Source organism: Palaemon carinicauda, chromosome 10 (genome assembly GCF_036898095.1).
Source record: "Palaemon carinicauda isolate YSFRI2023 chromosome 10, ASM3689809v2, whole genome shotgun sequence".
In the NCBI taxonomy this organism is placed as follows: Eukaryota; Metazoa; Arthropoda; class Malacostraca; order Decapoda; family Palaemonidae; genus Palaemon; species Palaemon carinicauda.
The window spans coordinates 26,125,296-26,137,795 of NC_090734.1; positions in this window are offsets into that span (position 1 = coordinate 26,125,296).

Sequence of the window (12,500 nt, forward strand, 5' to 3'; positions counted from 1 at the left end):
AAGAAAATTAACATAATATGTCCAAGCAGATATGGACTTACCCAGTATATGTGAAAAAATACACAAAGGTATTTTTAATCTTACATTTATCATAAAGAGTTTGCAAAATTACGATTATGTTAACAATAACAAGCATAAGTTCATATATCGAAAATATGAATATTACTGTTAAATCAAATATATTATTCTTTGCTTATCTTTTTACTCTCTATTTCTTAAAATAAGAATCTACAAATTAGGCTTCACAATAGTTGGCTCATGAGAAAGGAATTCCCATGTTAATAATCAAGTCCATTTTAAGAAGAGAAAAAAAGTAATAATAATAATAATAATAATAATAATAATAATAATAAAAATAATAATAATAATAATAATAATAATAATAATAATAATAATAATAATAATAATAATAATAATAATAATAGTTAAAAGAAGAAGAAGAAGAAGGAGAAGAAGAAGAAGAAGAATGGAATATCGATCACTTAATCAATGTTTTTTAGGAATGTTACGTTTATGGGACAATGCATCAATATAACATAAATAATTCTACACAAAAGCAAAAATATAACTCCACTTTTCTTTGAAAATTCATTTTCTATAGATCAAAAATTCATTTTCTATAGATCAATTGAAAATACAGCCTCCCATTTCTCCGAGGTACAACCAAATTGCAGGGATTTTATGTAAACTTTGCTACTCCACACGCTGTATACTAGCAACGTCCAATATTTTACTTAATTTGAAACTGGTGTCTATAATCGCACCAATTTTGTTTGCAAAGCGGAGTAAAAGCTCCAGTTATCTTCTGCTAGAAAGGATTCAGGAATTCATTAGGAATTATTCGGGATTTCTCTTCCTAAACAATTTTATCTAAACGTCAGTGTTTGATGTTATATATTTGGCAACTTATATCAGATACATGACTATTATTTAAAGTTTAGTTAAAAAGGGCATTGTTATGAATAGCCTAACGTGTTGAGTAACTTTTCTAATTAAATAATGCAAATTAATACCAAATAAGAAAACTAAATATCAATTAGTTAAATATGATCAGAATTTCCTCATGTAAATGTTTCAATGAACCTTACGTCTACTTAAACTTTTTGGGTCACCTTTAAATGTTGCCTAGGCTCTTCTTACCTTTGGTGATAGCCATGTAACCATATAATCCAAATCTGAAATATTACAAAGAACGTGTTCAATCTGCTTTGTGTCCATCTTGACCCTGTTACCTCAAAGGCCAGTAAAAGAGAATAATTAAGTACCAAGGTAAGCACTACAACATATAAAACAATTCGTGTAACATCTTTTGATTTAAGGTATGATTAAGTTTTCTAAAAAAAAAAAATAACTAACTTTCACACTTTATCTGCTTTGTTCAGGCCTAACAGTGAGCATCATCTTGGTTGTCCCATAACCTAGAAAAATTAGTGATTTTCCTCAATTTGTGTATCTGTTATCCGTAGCTAATACATACTTAATATAGGTTTTCTTGAAAGACCTTTTATATGTTAACTAAAACATAAAGTTTTTTTTTTTGTATAGCATGTGATGAAGTATCAGAATTTATTAATCGAGGTAATTTACACTTGCGTCAAAGGCGGTTTCAATCTTATGAATGGGAGTGTACTACTATATGACTTTTTATGTTACCTGTCAAATTAGTCTATGTACTAAAGTTTATTATTATATAATTTATTTCGAGAATTTACTATAACATTGTGCTCATTTGTGATATATAGATACAGATAACCGCATCAACAAAAATCTATTTAGGCAATAGCTTATTGATTTCAAGGCCATTTTATTTTGCCTCTCAATATACGCAAACGCGTAAAGTTATCTAAACATGCTAGTATATATCTATCTAACTGTGTCAGTAATGATAAATATTTTACGCAGTGTCATCTAGGCTGCCCCAGTGTATTGACATTATATTTGGTCGGAAATAGAAGCAAATGGGCTAAGAATTTTTATGAAATGTAACAGATAATCTATTTTGAGAATTTCCTTGAAGATACAGCCGGAACATTGTTAAATCATTTCAATATGCTTTTATGAAGAAAAAAAAATATATTCCTCTATGGAAGAATTATGGTTATTTAAATCTTAACCCTATTAGAAGCTTACAGCCATCTGCATAGGTTCAAATTCCATTGCTTATAAAACAAATATACCTGCATTCTCTTTTAGTTGTTCAGCATCTTGCTTAGCATGTTGAGTCAAATTATATACTCAATTCCATGTGAAATTTGAATTTACATTAATATAATCATTAAAATTTGCAGAATTTATACATAATAAATGTAATTGTTATCCAATTCAAACACTGACATTATCCTGATATGAAAATTTTGGCCACTCAGTTCATTTCTATGATAATTCACTCATAATAATAGTAATAGGGTTATATCGTTACATTTTCATTGGAGTCTTCATGAACGACCTTGAGATGTCATAAACTAGACAGGTCAAACGGTGGTTTATATGTCGAAGCGCAGCTAAGTTACCCACTATTCTCTCATTACCACAACTTTACTCTTGTCATCATTTTCCTTGAGATTTATGACAAATTTGGTGCTTAAGAGATCTCAATCGGAAACATTACTAAGAAATTATGGACGATGATTCATCCATTTCATTGGATATAACCCCTGCCCCCCTCTATTACACAATGCAATCTAAAAAAACAATTCACAAACTCTAGCCAAACTTCTGAACTTTGCAATATGACAACCAACTAAACCCTGTTTAAAAGCTCACAAGTACTTTACTCAATAAGCCAGTCATCAGTACTGAAAATTACATGAACATACTATGATAACAAAAATCAATGGTTTTCGGTGTATTTATTTGTTCCTCACTTTTAAATGTTGCAATTTTTATATTAGTTTGAACATTAAATTATGTATCAGTATATAAAATATAATTTAATATTCCACTTATTTTGGCTATATATATATATATATATATATATATGTATATATATATATATATATATATATAGCAGATTGGCCAGGGCAGCAGCTACCCGTTGAGATACTACCACTAAAGAGTTATGGGATATTTTGACTGGCCAGACAATACTACATTGGATCCTTCTCTCTGGTTACGGTTCATTTTCCCTTTGCCTACACAATCACACACCGAATAGACTGGCATATTCTTTACATATTCTCCTCTGTCCTCATACAACTGACAACACTGATATTACCTAATAATTCTTCTTACTGCACTGTAATTGTTCAGTGACCACTTTCCTCTTTGTTAGGGCAGAAGAGACTCTTTAGCTATGGTAAGCAGCTCTTCTAGGAAAAGGACACTCCAAAATCAAACCATAGTCCTCAAATCTTGGGTAGTGCCATAGCCTTTGTACCATGGTATTCCACTGTTTTGGGTTAGAGTTCTCTTACTTGAGGGTACACCCAGGCACACTGTTCTATCTTATATCTTATTTCTCTTCCTTTTGTTTTGTTAAAGTTTTTATAGTTTATGAAGTGATATTTATTTTATTATTGTTGCACTTAGAATATTTTATTTTTCCTTTTTTCCTTTCCTCACTGAGCTATTTTCCCTGTTGGAGCCCCTTGGCTTATAGCATCCTGCTTTTCCAACTAGGGTTGTAGCTTAGCAAATAATAATTATAATATATATATATATATATATATATATATGTATAATTGCATACATATACATAAATATACATATATATATATATATATATATGCACACACACACACACACACATATATATATATATATATATATAAGATAGTTTTTTTATGAAATAAAAATAAAAAATCTCCTTATTTCTAAGTTTTATTACATTTCATGAAGAACAAGATAAATTAATTTTGGACCATTACATGGTATTCTGTAACCAATGGAAATATCAAATATTGTTTTAATGACGGAAAGCAAGTGGATATATGGAATTTGAAGATTAAAACCCTGGAACGGTACAGTGGGTCGTCCGCGACCCCGAGCGTAAAAAAAAAAAAGAGGTTTTTCTCACGTGACTCACCCCCGTGACTGAATTTGTGGGTGATCGACCTGCAGTAGGTGTCTCGCCTACACGCTCTAGTAGTGTCCAGATGTGCATTGCTGTAGCTGTACTCCTTCCCCAATTTCTGAGACGCATCGGGGTCGAGCGCGACCGAGTTTACCCTTCTAAGGTAATTTGCATAATTATCAAAGTTATTACGTATTATGAAATTGTCGTAGAATGGTGCAACTTGTATAGGTTATCAGTTGTGGAAAGTCTTGGTGGATTATTTGGCTACCATGTGCATGATTTTTTTTTTAGTTAAAATGTCGTTCATCACCACGAGGACCATTTTACCGCGAGTGCCCCTTTTTCATTTTTTTTCATTTTTTTTGCAAAGTCATTTTTCGTAAGATATTGCCAAATAGTGTCGTAAAACTTTTGCTTTTATAGTGTTGGAAAGTGTGTCTAGATGATCTGGCTACCCATGCGTGACTTTGTTTTTGTCAGATACGACGTAGTTATTGGTATATTGGGTATTAACTGCGGTTGCCAATTTCTGTTTTTTTTCAATATTTGTAAAAATTTACTACGTAGTAAGGAATTGCCGTATATTATTGATTTTTTTTTCATGTTTATGTGTTAGAAAGTGTGCCTTGATGGTTGGGCTAACACGTGCATGTCTTTTTTTTTTTTTATCTGAGATGCCGTATATTAGAATGTTGGGCCTTTTACCGCGAGTGCCCGTTTTTCATTTTTTTTTTTTTTGCCAAGTCATTTTTCCGTAAGATATTGCGAATAGTGTCGTAAAACTTTTGCTTTTTTAGTGTTGGAAAGTGTGTCTAGATGATCTGGCTACCCATGCGTGACTTTGTTTTTGTCAGATACGACGTAGTTATTGGTATATTGGCTAATTAACTGCGGTTGCCAATTTCTGTTTTTTTTTCAATATTTGTAAAAATTTACTACGTAGTAAGGAATTGCCGTATATTATTGATTTTTTTTTCATGTTTATGTGTTAGAAAGTGTGCCTTGATGGTTGGGCTAACACGTGCATGTCTTTTTTTCTATCTGAGATGCTGTATATTAGAATGTTGGCCAATTTTCCGCGAGTGCCCCTTTTTATTTGTTTTGCATTTTTTTGCTTAGTCATGTTACCGTAAGGAATTGGCAAGTAGTGTCGCAAAAATTATATTTCTATAGTGTTGGAAAGTGTTTCTAGATGATCTGGCTACCCATGCCTATTTTTTTTTAGCCAAATATAGCGTATATATAGGTATGTGTTCGATTTTCCTGTGATTGCCATTTTTTCGTTTTTTCCCATTTCTTTCAAAATTACTACGTACTAAGGAACTATCACAGAGTAATGATTCATTTAGATGTTTATTTGTCGGAAAATGTGCCTTGATGGTTTGCCTAGCACGTGGCTGAATTTTTTTTTTTTTTCTGAAATGCATATAATAAAATGTTGGCAATTTTTCCGTGAGTGCCCCTTTTTATTTGTTTTTAATTTTTTTACTTAGTCACGTTACCGTAAGGAATTGGCAAGAAGTGTCGCAAAACTTATATTTTTATAGTGTTGGAAAGTGTTTCTAGATGATCTGGCTACCCATGCCTATCTTTTTTTTTAGCCAGATATGGCGTATATATAGGTATGTGTTCGATTTTCCTGTGATTGCCATTTTTTCGTTTTTTCCCATTTCTTTCAAAATTACTACGTACTAAGGAACTATCACAGAGTAATGATTCATTTATATGTTTATTTGTCGGGAAATGTGCCTTGATGGTTTGCCTACCACGTGGCTGAATTTTTTTTTTTTTTTCTGAATTGCCGTATATTAGAATGGCCATTTTTTCGCGAGTGCCCCTTTTTATTTGTTTTGCATTTTTTTGCCTAGTCATGTTACCGTAAGGAATTGGCAAGTAGTGTCGCAAAACTCATAATTTTATAGTGTTGGAAAGTGTTTCTAGATGATCTGGCTACCCATGCCTATCTTTTTTTTAGCCAGATATGGCGTATATATAGGTATGTGTTCGATTTTCCTGTGATTGCCATTTTTTCGTTTTTTCCCATTTCTTTCAAAATTACTACGTACTAAGGAACTATCACAGAGTAATGATTCATTTATATGTTTATTTGTCGGAAAATGTGCCTTGATGGTTTGCCTAGTACGTGGCTGAAATTTTTTTTTCTGAAATGCCGTATATTAGAATGTTGGCCATTTTTCCGCGAGTGCCCCTTTTTATTTGTTTTGCATTTTTTTGCTTAGTCATGTTACCGTAAGGAATTGGCAAGTAGTGTCGCAAAACTTGTATTTTTATAGTGTTGGAAAGTGTTTCTAGATGATCTGGCTACCCATGCCTATCTTTATTTTTAGCCAGATATGGCGTATATATAGGTATGTGTTCGATTTTCCTGTGATTGCCATTTTCTTGTTTTTTTCCCATTTCTCTCAAAATTACTACGTACTAAGGAACTATCACAGTGTAATGATTCCTCTAGATGTTTATTTGTCGGAAAATTTTGTTTACTTCTTTTTGATTGAATATCATCATTTTTTTTAGCTAAAATATTATATTGTTTTACCGTTTTTTTTTCGATTTTATTTCCCTTCAAAAATTTTTTTTTTGGGTCAGAATTTTAATTTTATAGTCGTAAAATAATCGACAATTATCCAGCAACCCACCATACAATTTTTAGGCATATCCAAGAATAATTAGATTAGTAAATAACACTTTGAAATTGACATACCCTTCCTACATTTCAAGTGGCAGATTAGGGAGTCTGAGTCAGTGTGGTTTGCGGCCATTTTGTGGACATATCCGAAGCGTAAGTTGCCCTATCTATATATATTCTTGTTCCCTATAGAATTTGTGATATTTCGGTATATTTTTACCTGCATAAATATCATATTATATATTGAATATATATATTTTTTTACGAAATTTCTAAGTACTCAAAAAATTACCTTTAGATATGGCCCCTGATATAAATGTAATTTACAAAATAATGAAGATTTTTTTACATAATTCTATTTTAGGATAACATATGTTTATTCCCTAAAAAAAATTAGTCACTTCCTATATCATTTGGGTACCCAAAAAAATTCATGAAATTTGGACAAATTTTTTTGCCCAAAAAAAGTTACCCTTTTTTCTCATTTCAGATCTTCACCTCCATGGGTCTGACTTCATCCAAAATACATCAAGATGTGTCCTAAACATTCAAGAATCAATTCCTAAAAGGATTTGTGTATATATGTATAAACTTTTTTTATGAATTTTTATGTAAGGTCTTTTTTTCTACTTAATTTTTAAAAAATATTTATAATAAATAGTTTTTCTTCAGTAGTATTTATCTTTACAGTTGTTTTAAGCATTCATTGAAGTTTTTTTGGCAAAAGAAAATAGGAGATTACTGCAAAAACTGATTTTTCAAGAATTTTTTTTGGCGTCGGGGTCGCGCGCGTCCGAGTATACCCTTAAAGGGGTGTCCGAGGAGTGTACCTATCCAGGGTTAATACACGTTTCTGCTGAGGTGATGGGTAATTTTTACCGCCATTTATGAAGTAGGGATTTTTCCTGTTTTCATCTCTTTTTGTCTGTTCGTCCGTTTAACTCTTTGTATATTATGTATGTTACTGAACAACGTCTGACGACTTTTTTACTCTTAGAGTATTGAAATTTTTAGGGATTCCTAGGTCGAAGGACAAGGTCAAGGTCAAGCAAAGTGTCTAGAAAGAAGCTGCAGTAACGGAGGTTTACACTCGCAGAGTGCTTTCCTGTTTGGTTGCGTTTTCATATTTTAATGAGTTGCTGTTATTTCTTACGTTTTATTCACAATTCACTATAAAAACTATTAGAATAATTAATGATAGAAAATGTTTGAACGTTTTAATCATATTCATATCATGGGAGAAAAATTTTTAGAAAAATAATAGAGCAAAAGGTGTAAGAGGATGCAAATGATAATTTCTTACATTTCATTCGGATATGAGTGAAGTCTATTCTTTCATTGATATTCGCTCGGCAAGATGAACGCTTTCCTGGGTCGTCATTTTATTTCCTATTGTTTTGGTAAAAGTTAGGAAAGACGTTTTAAGTAAATGCACACTTACAAACATTCCCACACCTACATACAAACTTTTGGAAGAAACGTAGACAATGCGAATAGCTAACAGCTACCTGAATTTGATGGTTAGTCCAGGCCCGAGACCTAAGTATTTAATACATATAACGAATCGTTGGGGGTACACTATTGGAAAAATTGCATTAATGGGTCTTCTAATTACATCTGATATAAATCTGCCTGACAAAAATATAGAAAGACATTATACTTTAGAAAGGCTATGATGAACCACTGTTCTCTAACTATTTTTTCTTCCTTACTCATTCCTAAACCAGTTTTCCACCGTTTTATGCAGAGAAATTTAAGCATATTACTATCTCTCTCTCTCTCTCTCTCTCTCTCTCTCTCTCTCTCTCTCTCTCTCTCTCTCTCTCTCTTTTTTTTGTGCAAAACAGCCCTAGAATGATGATAAGGATCGTAAACTGGAATTTTTACATTATCCTGGTTCGATTCACGAGGAAGCAATTTACTGCACAATGCAGGGTTGAAATTTGCTGTGGAAAATATGAGCAAACGATATACGAATCCTCTGGAAAGGGTGAATATTGTTCTCATGGCAAAGTAGTGTAATACTGGGAAGCATATACAAACTCCCCTTCAATCATCTCTTGACAAGAAACAAAGACTTTACTTGAAGTGATATGCAAGTTATATTAACCATTTTCTGGTCGTGTGTGGACAATACTGAAAGGTATCATACCATAATATATTTATATGGTAGAAGCTACTGGTGAACAACGTCCCCAACACCAAAAAGATACAAATATATATATATATATATATATATATATATATACACACACACATATATATATATATATATATGTATATATATATATATATATATATCAACTGTTTATGGAAATTAGTAAAAATGCATTTGTATTGCATTCCGGGATTTATAACGGATTTAATTTGTTTAACACAGCCAGGTGAATTACACCTTTGCTCGAATATATTTAGATTAAAAAAAAGAAATAACGCTAATAAATATAATTGATGGTAGCTATTTTTATTACGATATGACCATACTATTAATCTCTTTATGGATTTGTAAACAAGATGGTCAACTAGTACTATTGAATAAGAGAAAAAAAAATCTGAAAACAAATTGAAATGAAATAATTTGTTTCATCTAAATAAAATATATGTGTAAAAGATTATGTTAATTCCGTATCATATGATACACAAGAATTTATCCAAGCTATAATGGATTAGTGATATTTTGGGAATCACTACCACTCTTGTAACAAAACTCACTATCAGGATATTTTTTATATGTAAGCAAGTGCATTTAGATTGTTTTATAATCTAATTACTGGAATAATACCCAGTTTTCAATGTATGGATAAAATAGTTGATAAAGGATTAATTAATGATGATCCAACAAGGTAGTGGTTAAGATATTCAAGAACATTGTATCATCTGACTCTTCCACATTAAGTTATGCTGATCTAATGGAATATAGGGAATACTGTGCCATCACGGTTCAAACACATACCGTCGGTGATATCAGATCTACCGGAACCCTCGGAAGAACCAGTCAGTTGTTTCATTCATGAAAGAGACTTTGGTATGACAAATTTATTGCTTCTAACGACCTAGGCGAGTTTAACCACAGGTCCCTGGATATATTTTACCTTTTGTTATTGAACAAATTGTTGTAAACATAGCATGTTCCTCACAGGGCAAATAGAATCGCTTATAAGTTGGTGGTTGTAACATTAGCCTATAAGGAAGGAGTTGAAAATAAAAAAAATAACACGATATACTTCAATGTATCCTACGTCAATGGGTGTCATCCAATGAGATCCGAAGGGTTTGGTTGAGGTAAACTTACTAGGAAATGGAGAAATAGTAGTAAAACTAACCTTTCCTTCTCTACACATTATTCTTTGGGACGCATATTTAGTACATGCAAAAATACACAGAATATCAGCATCCTTTGCTCCGGAGATATGTTTCATTTGTTCGCTGACATTCTATGATTCGATGTATTCCCTTTTTGTTGTCTATTAACTATTTTGAACTGTCTGCCCATTTGCTCCTGTTCGTTCGTGTGTACATAGCTCCTTGTGTATTAACCACTTTAATCTTTTTGCGCATTAGCCATCCCTAAATTCTCGTTCTACCAATACCATTACTCATGTTCGTTCGTTTGTACATAGTCCCTCCTACCTTCGCCTGCCAATGGGAGACGAGGTACGTTTTTCATACAAAATTCAAAGATTTTACTCGAACTGATTCTTGTAATTACGTTGGTATGTGTTTGATGAGGTAATCCTCTTATTTAAATTTCTCATCCTGAAAATTTTGAACTGTTACCTCACTGTACTTAAGGTATTATTCACCGTCTGGTTGAAATACTTTTATCGCCGTGTACCTAGAAATTCAACTTTGCGTTTCGTTTGCATACCTTAAAGAATGCAGTCCAACTATAAGTTTCTCATCCTAACTAGATTGCTCTTTTTACCTTGCATTTTCGTCATTTCTCCACGTTTTGTCTGTGATTGCTGTATTATATAAACTTTTCAGAAAGGATATACCTAATTTGGACACGTTACATTAACAATTGGCCCCCTTCCATTAACCAATAACACCCGATATATGCTGAAGCTGGCCATATTTGGGTATGTCTGTATACTTGATTTTAACATAGGCGGTTTTTTTTTTTCACATATGCACAGTTCTATTAAGAGTACTCCTCAGTTCCTTAGTCCTTATGCTAATTGTTGTGTGTGTGCCATGGAGCCTAACGTACTCAAAATGTAACTGGAACGAATAATTATATGAAATTTTTACGGTAATGTAGATCATGTGAAAATCGTAAACTTTAATGAATTCTCATGTCAATTATCTTTACTAATTCTTAAGAAGGAATTAGAATAAAATAAGAGACAATGAAAATATAATAATTCAAAACAGAAAAGAACGACCAGGATACCGAGAAGTAATCCATCTTCCCTATCGTCTATATTGAGTGAACGCTCAATCTCTGCCATGGCAAAAAACCTTAAATCTTTACTGAACGCCTTTAAGAGTAAGTCAAGTATTACTTCATTCAGGAAAAAACCGATAAATATTTTGGGACTATGTGCGCACACAAGAATAAACGCCAATGAAACTCCAAACTTATTATTATTATACAACACACACACACACACACACACACACATATATATATATATATATATATATGTGTGTGTATATATATATATATATATATGATATGAAGTTGAAATTAAGATATGGATCACATTTGGATTAGAAGAATTTGGTAAAGAAATTGAGATCACGAAATAAAAAATAAAAAAAAATTGAAAATTAATCAAACTTTCCTACCAATATTAACTTATGCAACAAAGACTTGGAACCTTACTAAAACCTTTGCATACAAGCTAATCACCATCCATAGAGCACCAATAAGAAAATAATGGGAATAAAATTAAGAGACAGAAAAAGAGCTACGTGGATACGAGTGGTAACTAACTAGACTATATTCTAGTGAAATATAAGAAAAAGAAACGGACATGGACAGTACATATAATGGGAGGAGGAGAAAACAGAGGAACATTTAGAATTTCAAAATAGGTAAATCCCGAACTGCAGGTAGCAGTTAGCTTCCGACTTCTTTTGAGCATCTGGTGACATGGTTGGAAGCCATCAGAGTGTTTATTGTATTTCACAAACATTCTATCCTATTTTAGCATAGAATATCATTATATATATTTACATTTTCAAATTTGCCAAGGACGTAAGATTTTTATGTTCCTTGAATGCAGTAGAACGCTCCTTTAGTTTATTTTATTTTCTGTAAAATAGTTTCAATATTACGTTTCTACTTATTCTTTATTAAATCTTTCAACGGGTTAACAGGTTAATGACAATTATGATATTTGTTCAATTGTACAATTACCTTAAAAAACACCCACAATCATCATATCAAAGCAATAGTTACCATTAGCTACATTACACAATTTCTCAGTGTAAACAAAATGGTTGCAGTTGGTTTTGTTAGGTTACAGACACGAAAAAAAAAAATCAAGCCTGAGGAGATTTGAGCCTCAGTCCTGCAGATCGCTAAAAAGGGAAGTTTTTTCAGTGTTATTATTTCACAGCTTTTGCAGGATTGCTCTTCACCCTTTACTGTGAAGGGTCGCCGTGGCCAGCGGAAGTTTGCTTCTTCGCCTTTGGTGAAATACTCTACTGTAGGCTGCCACATGCCCTTCAGAATACAATCATATATGGAGTAGTGGAGCGAAACTTGCAGCATTGCAAAACGCATGGAACACTGACAGAAACCTGTTGGAATACTGCTATAATGACAAATATTTAGTATTAAACCTGACGTTAATTGCACGCTAACAGTCATGGATCGCTCATGAC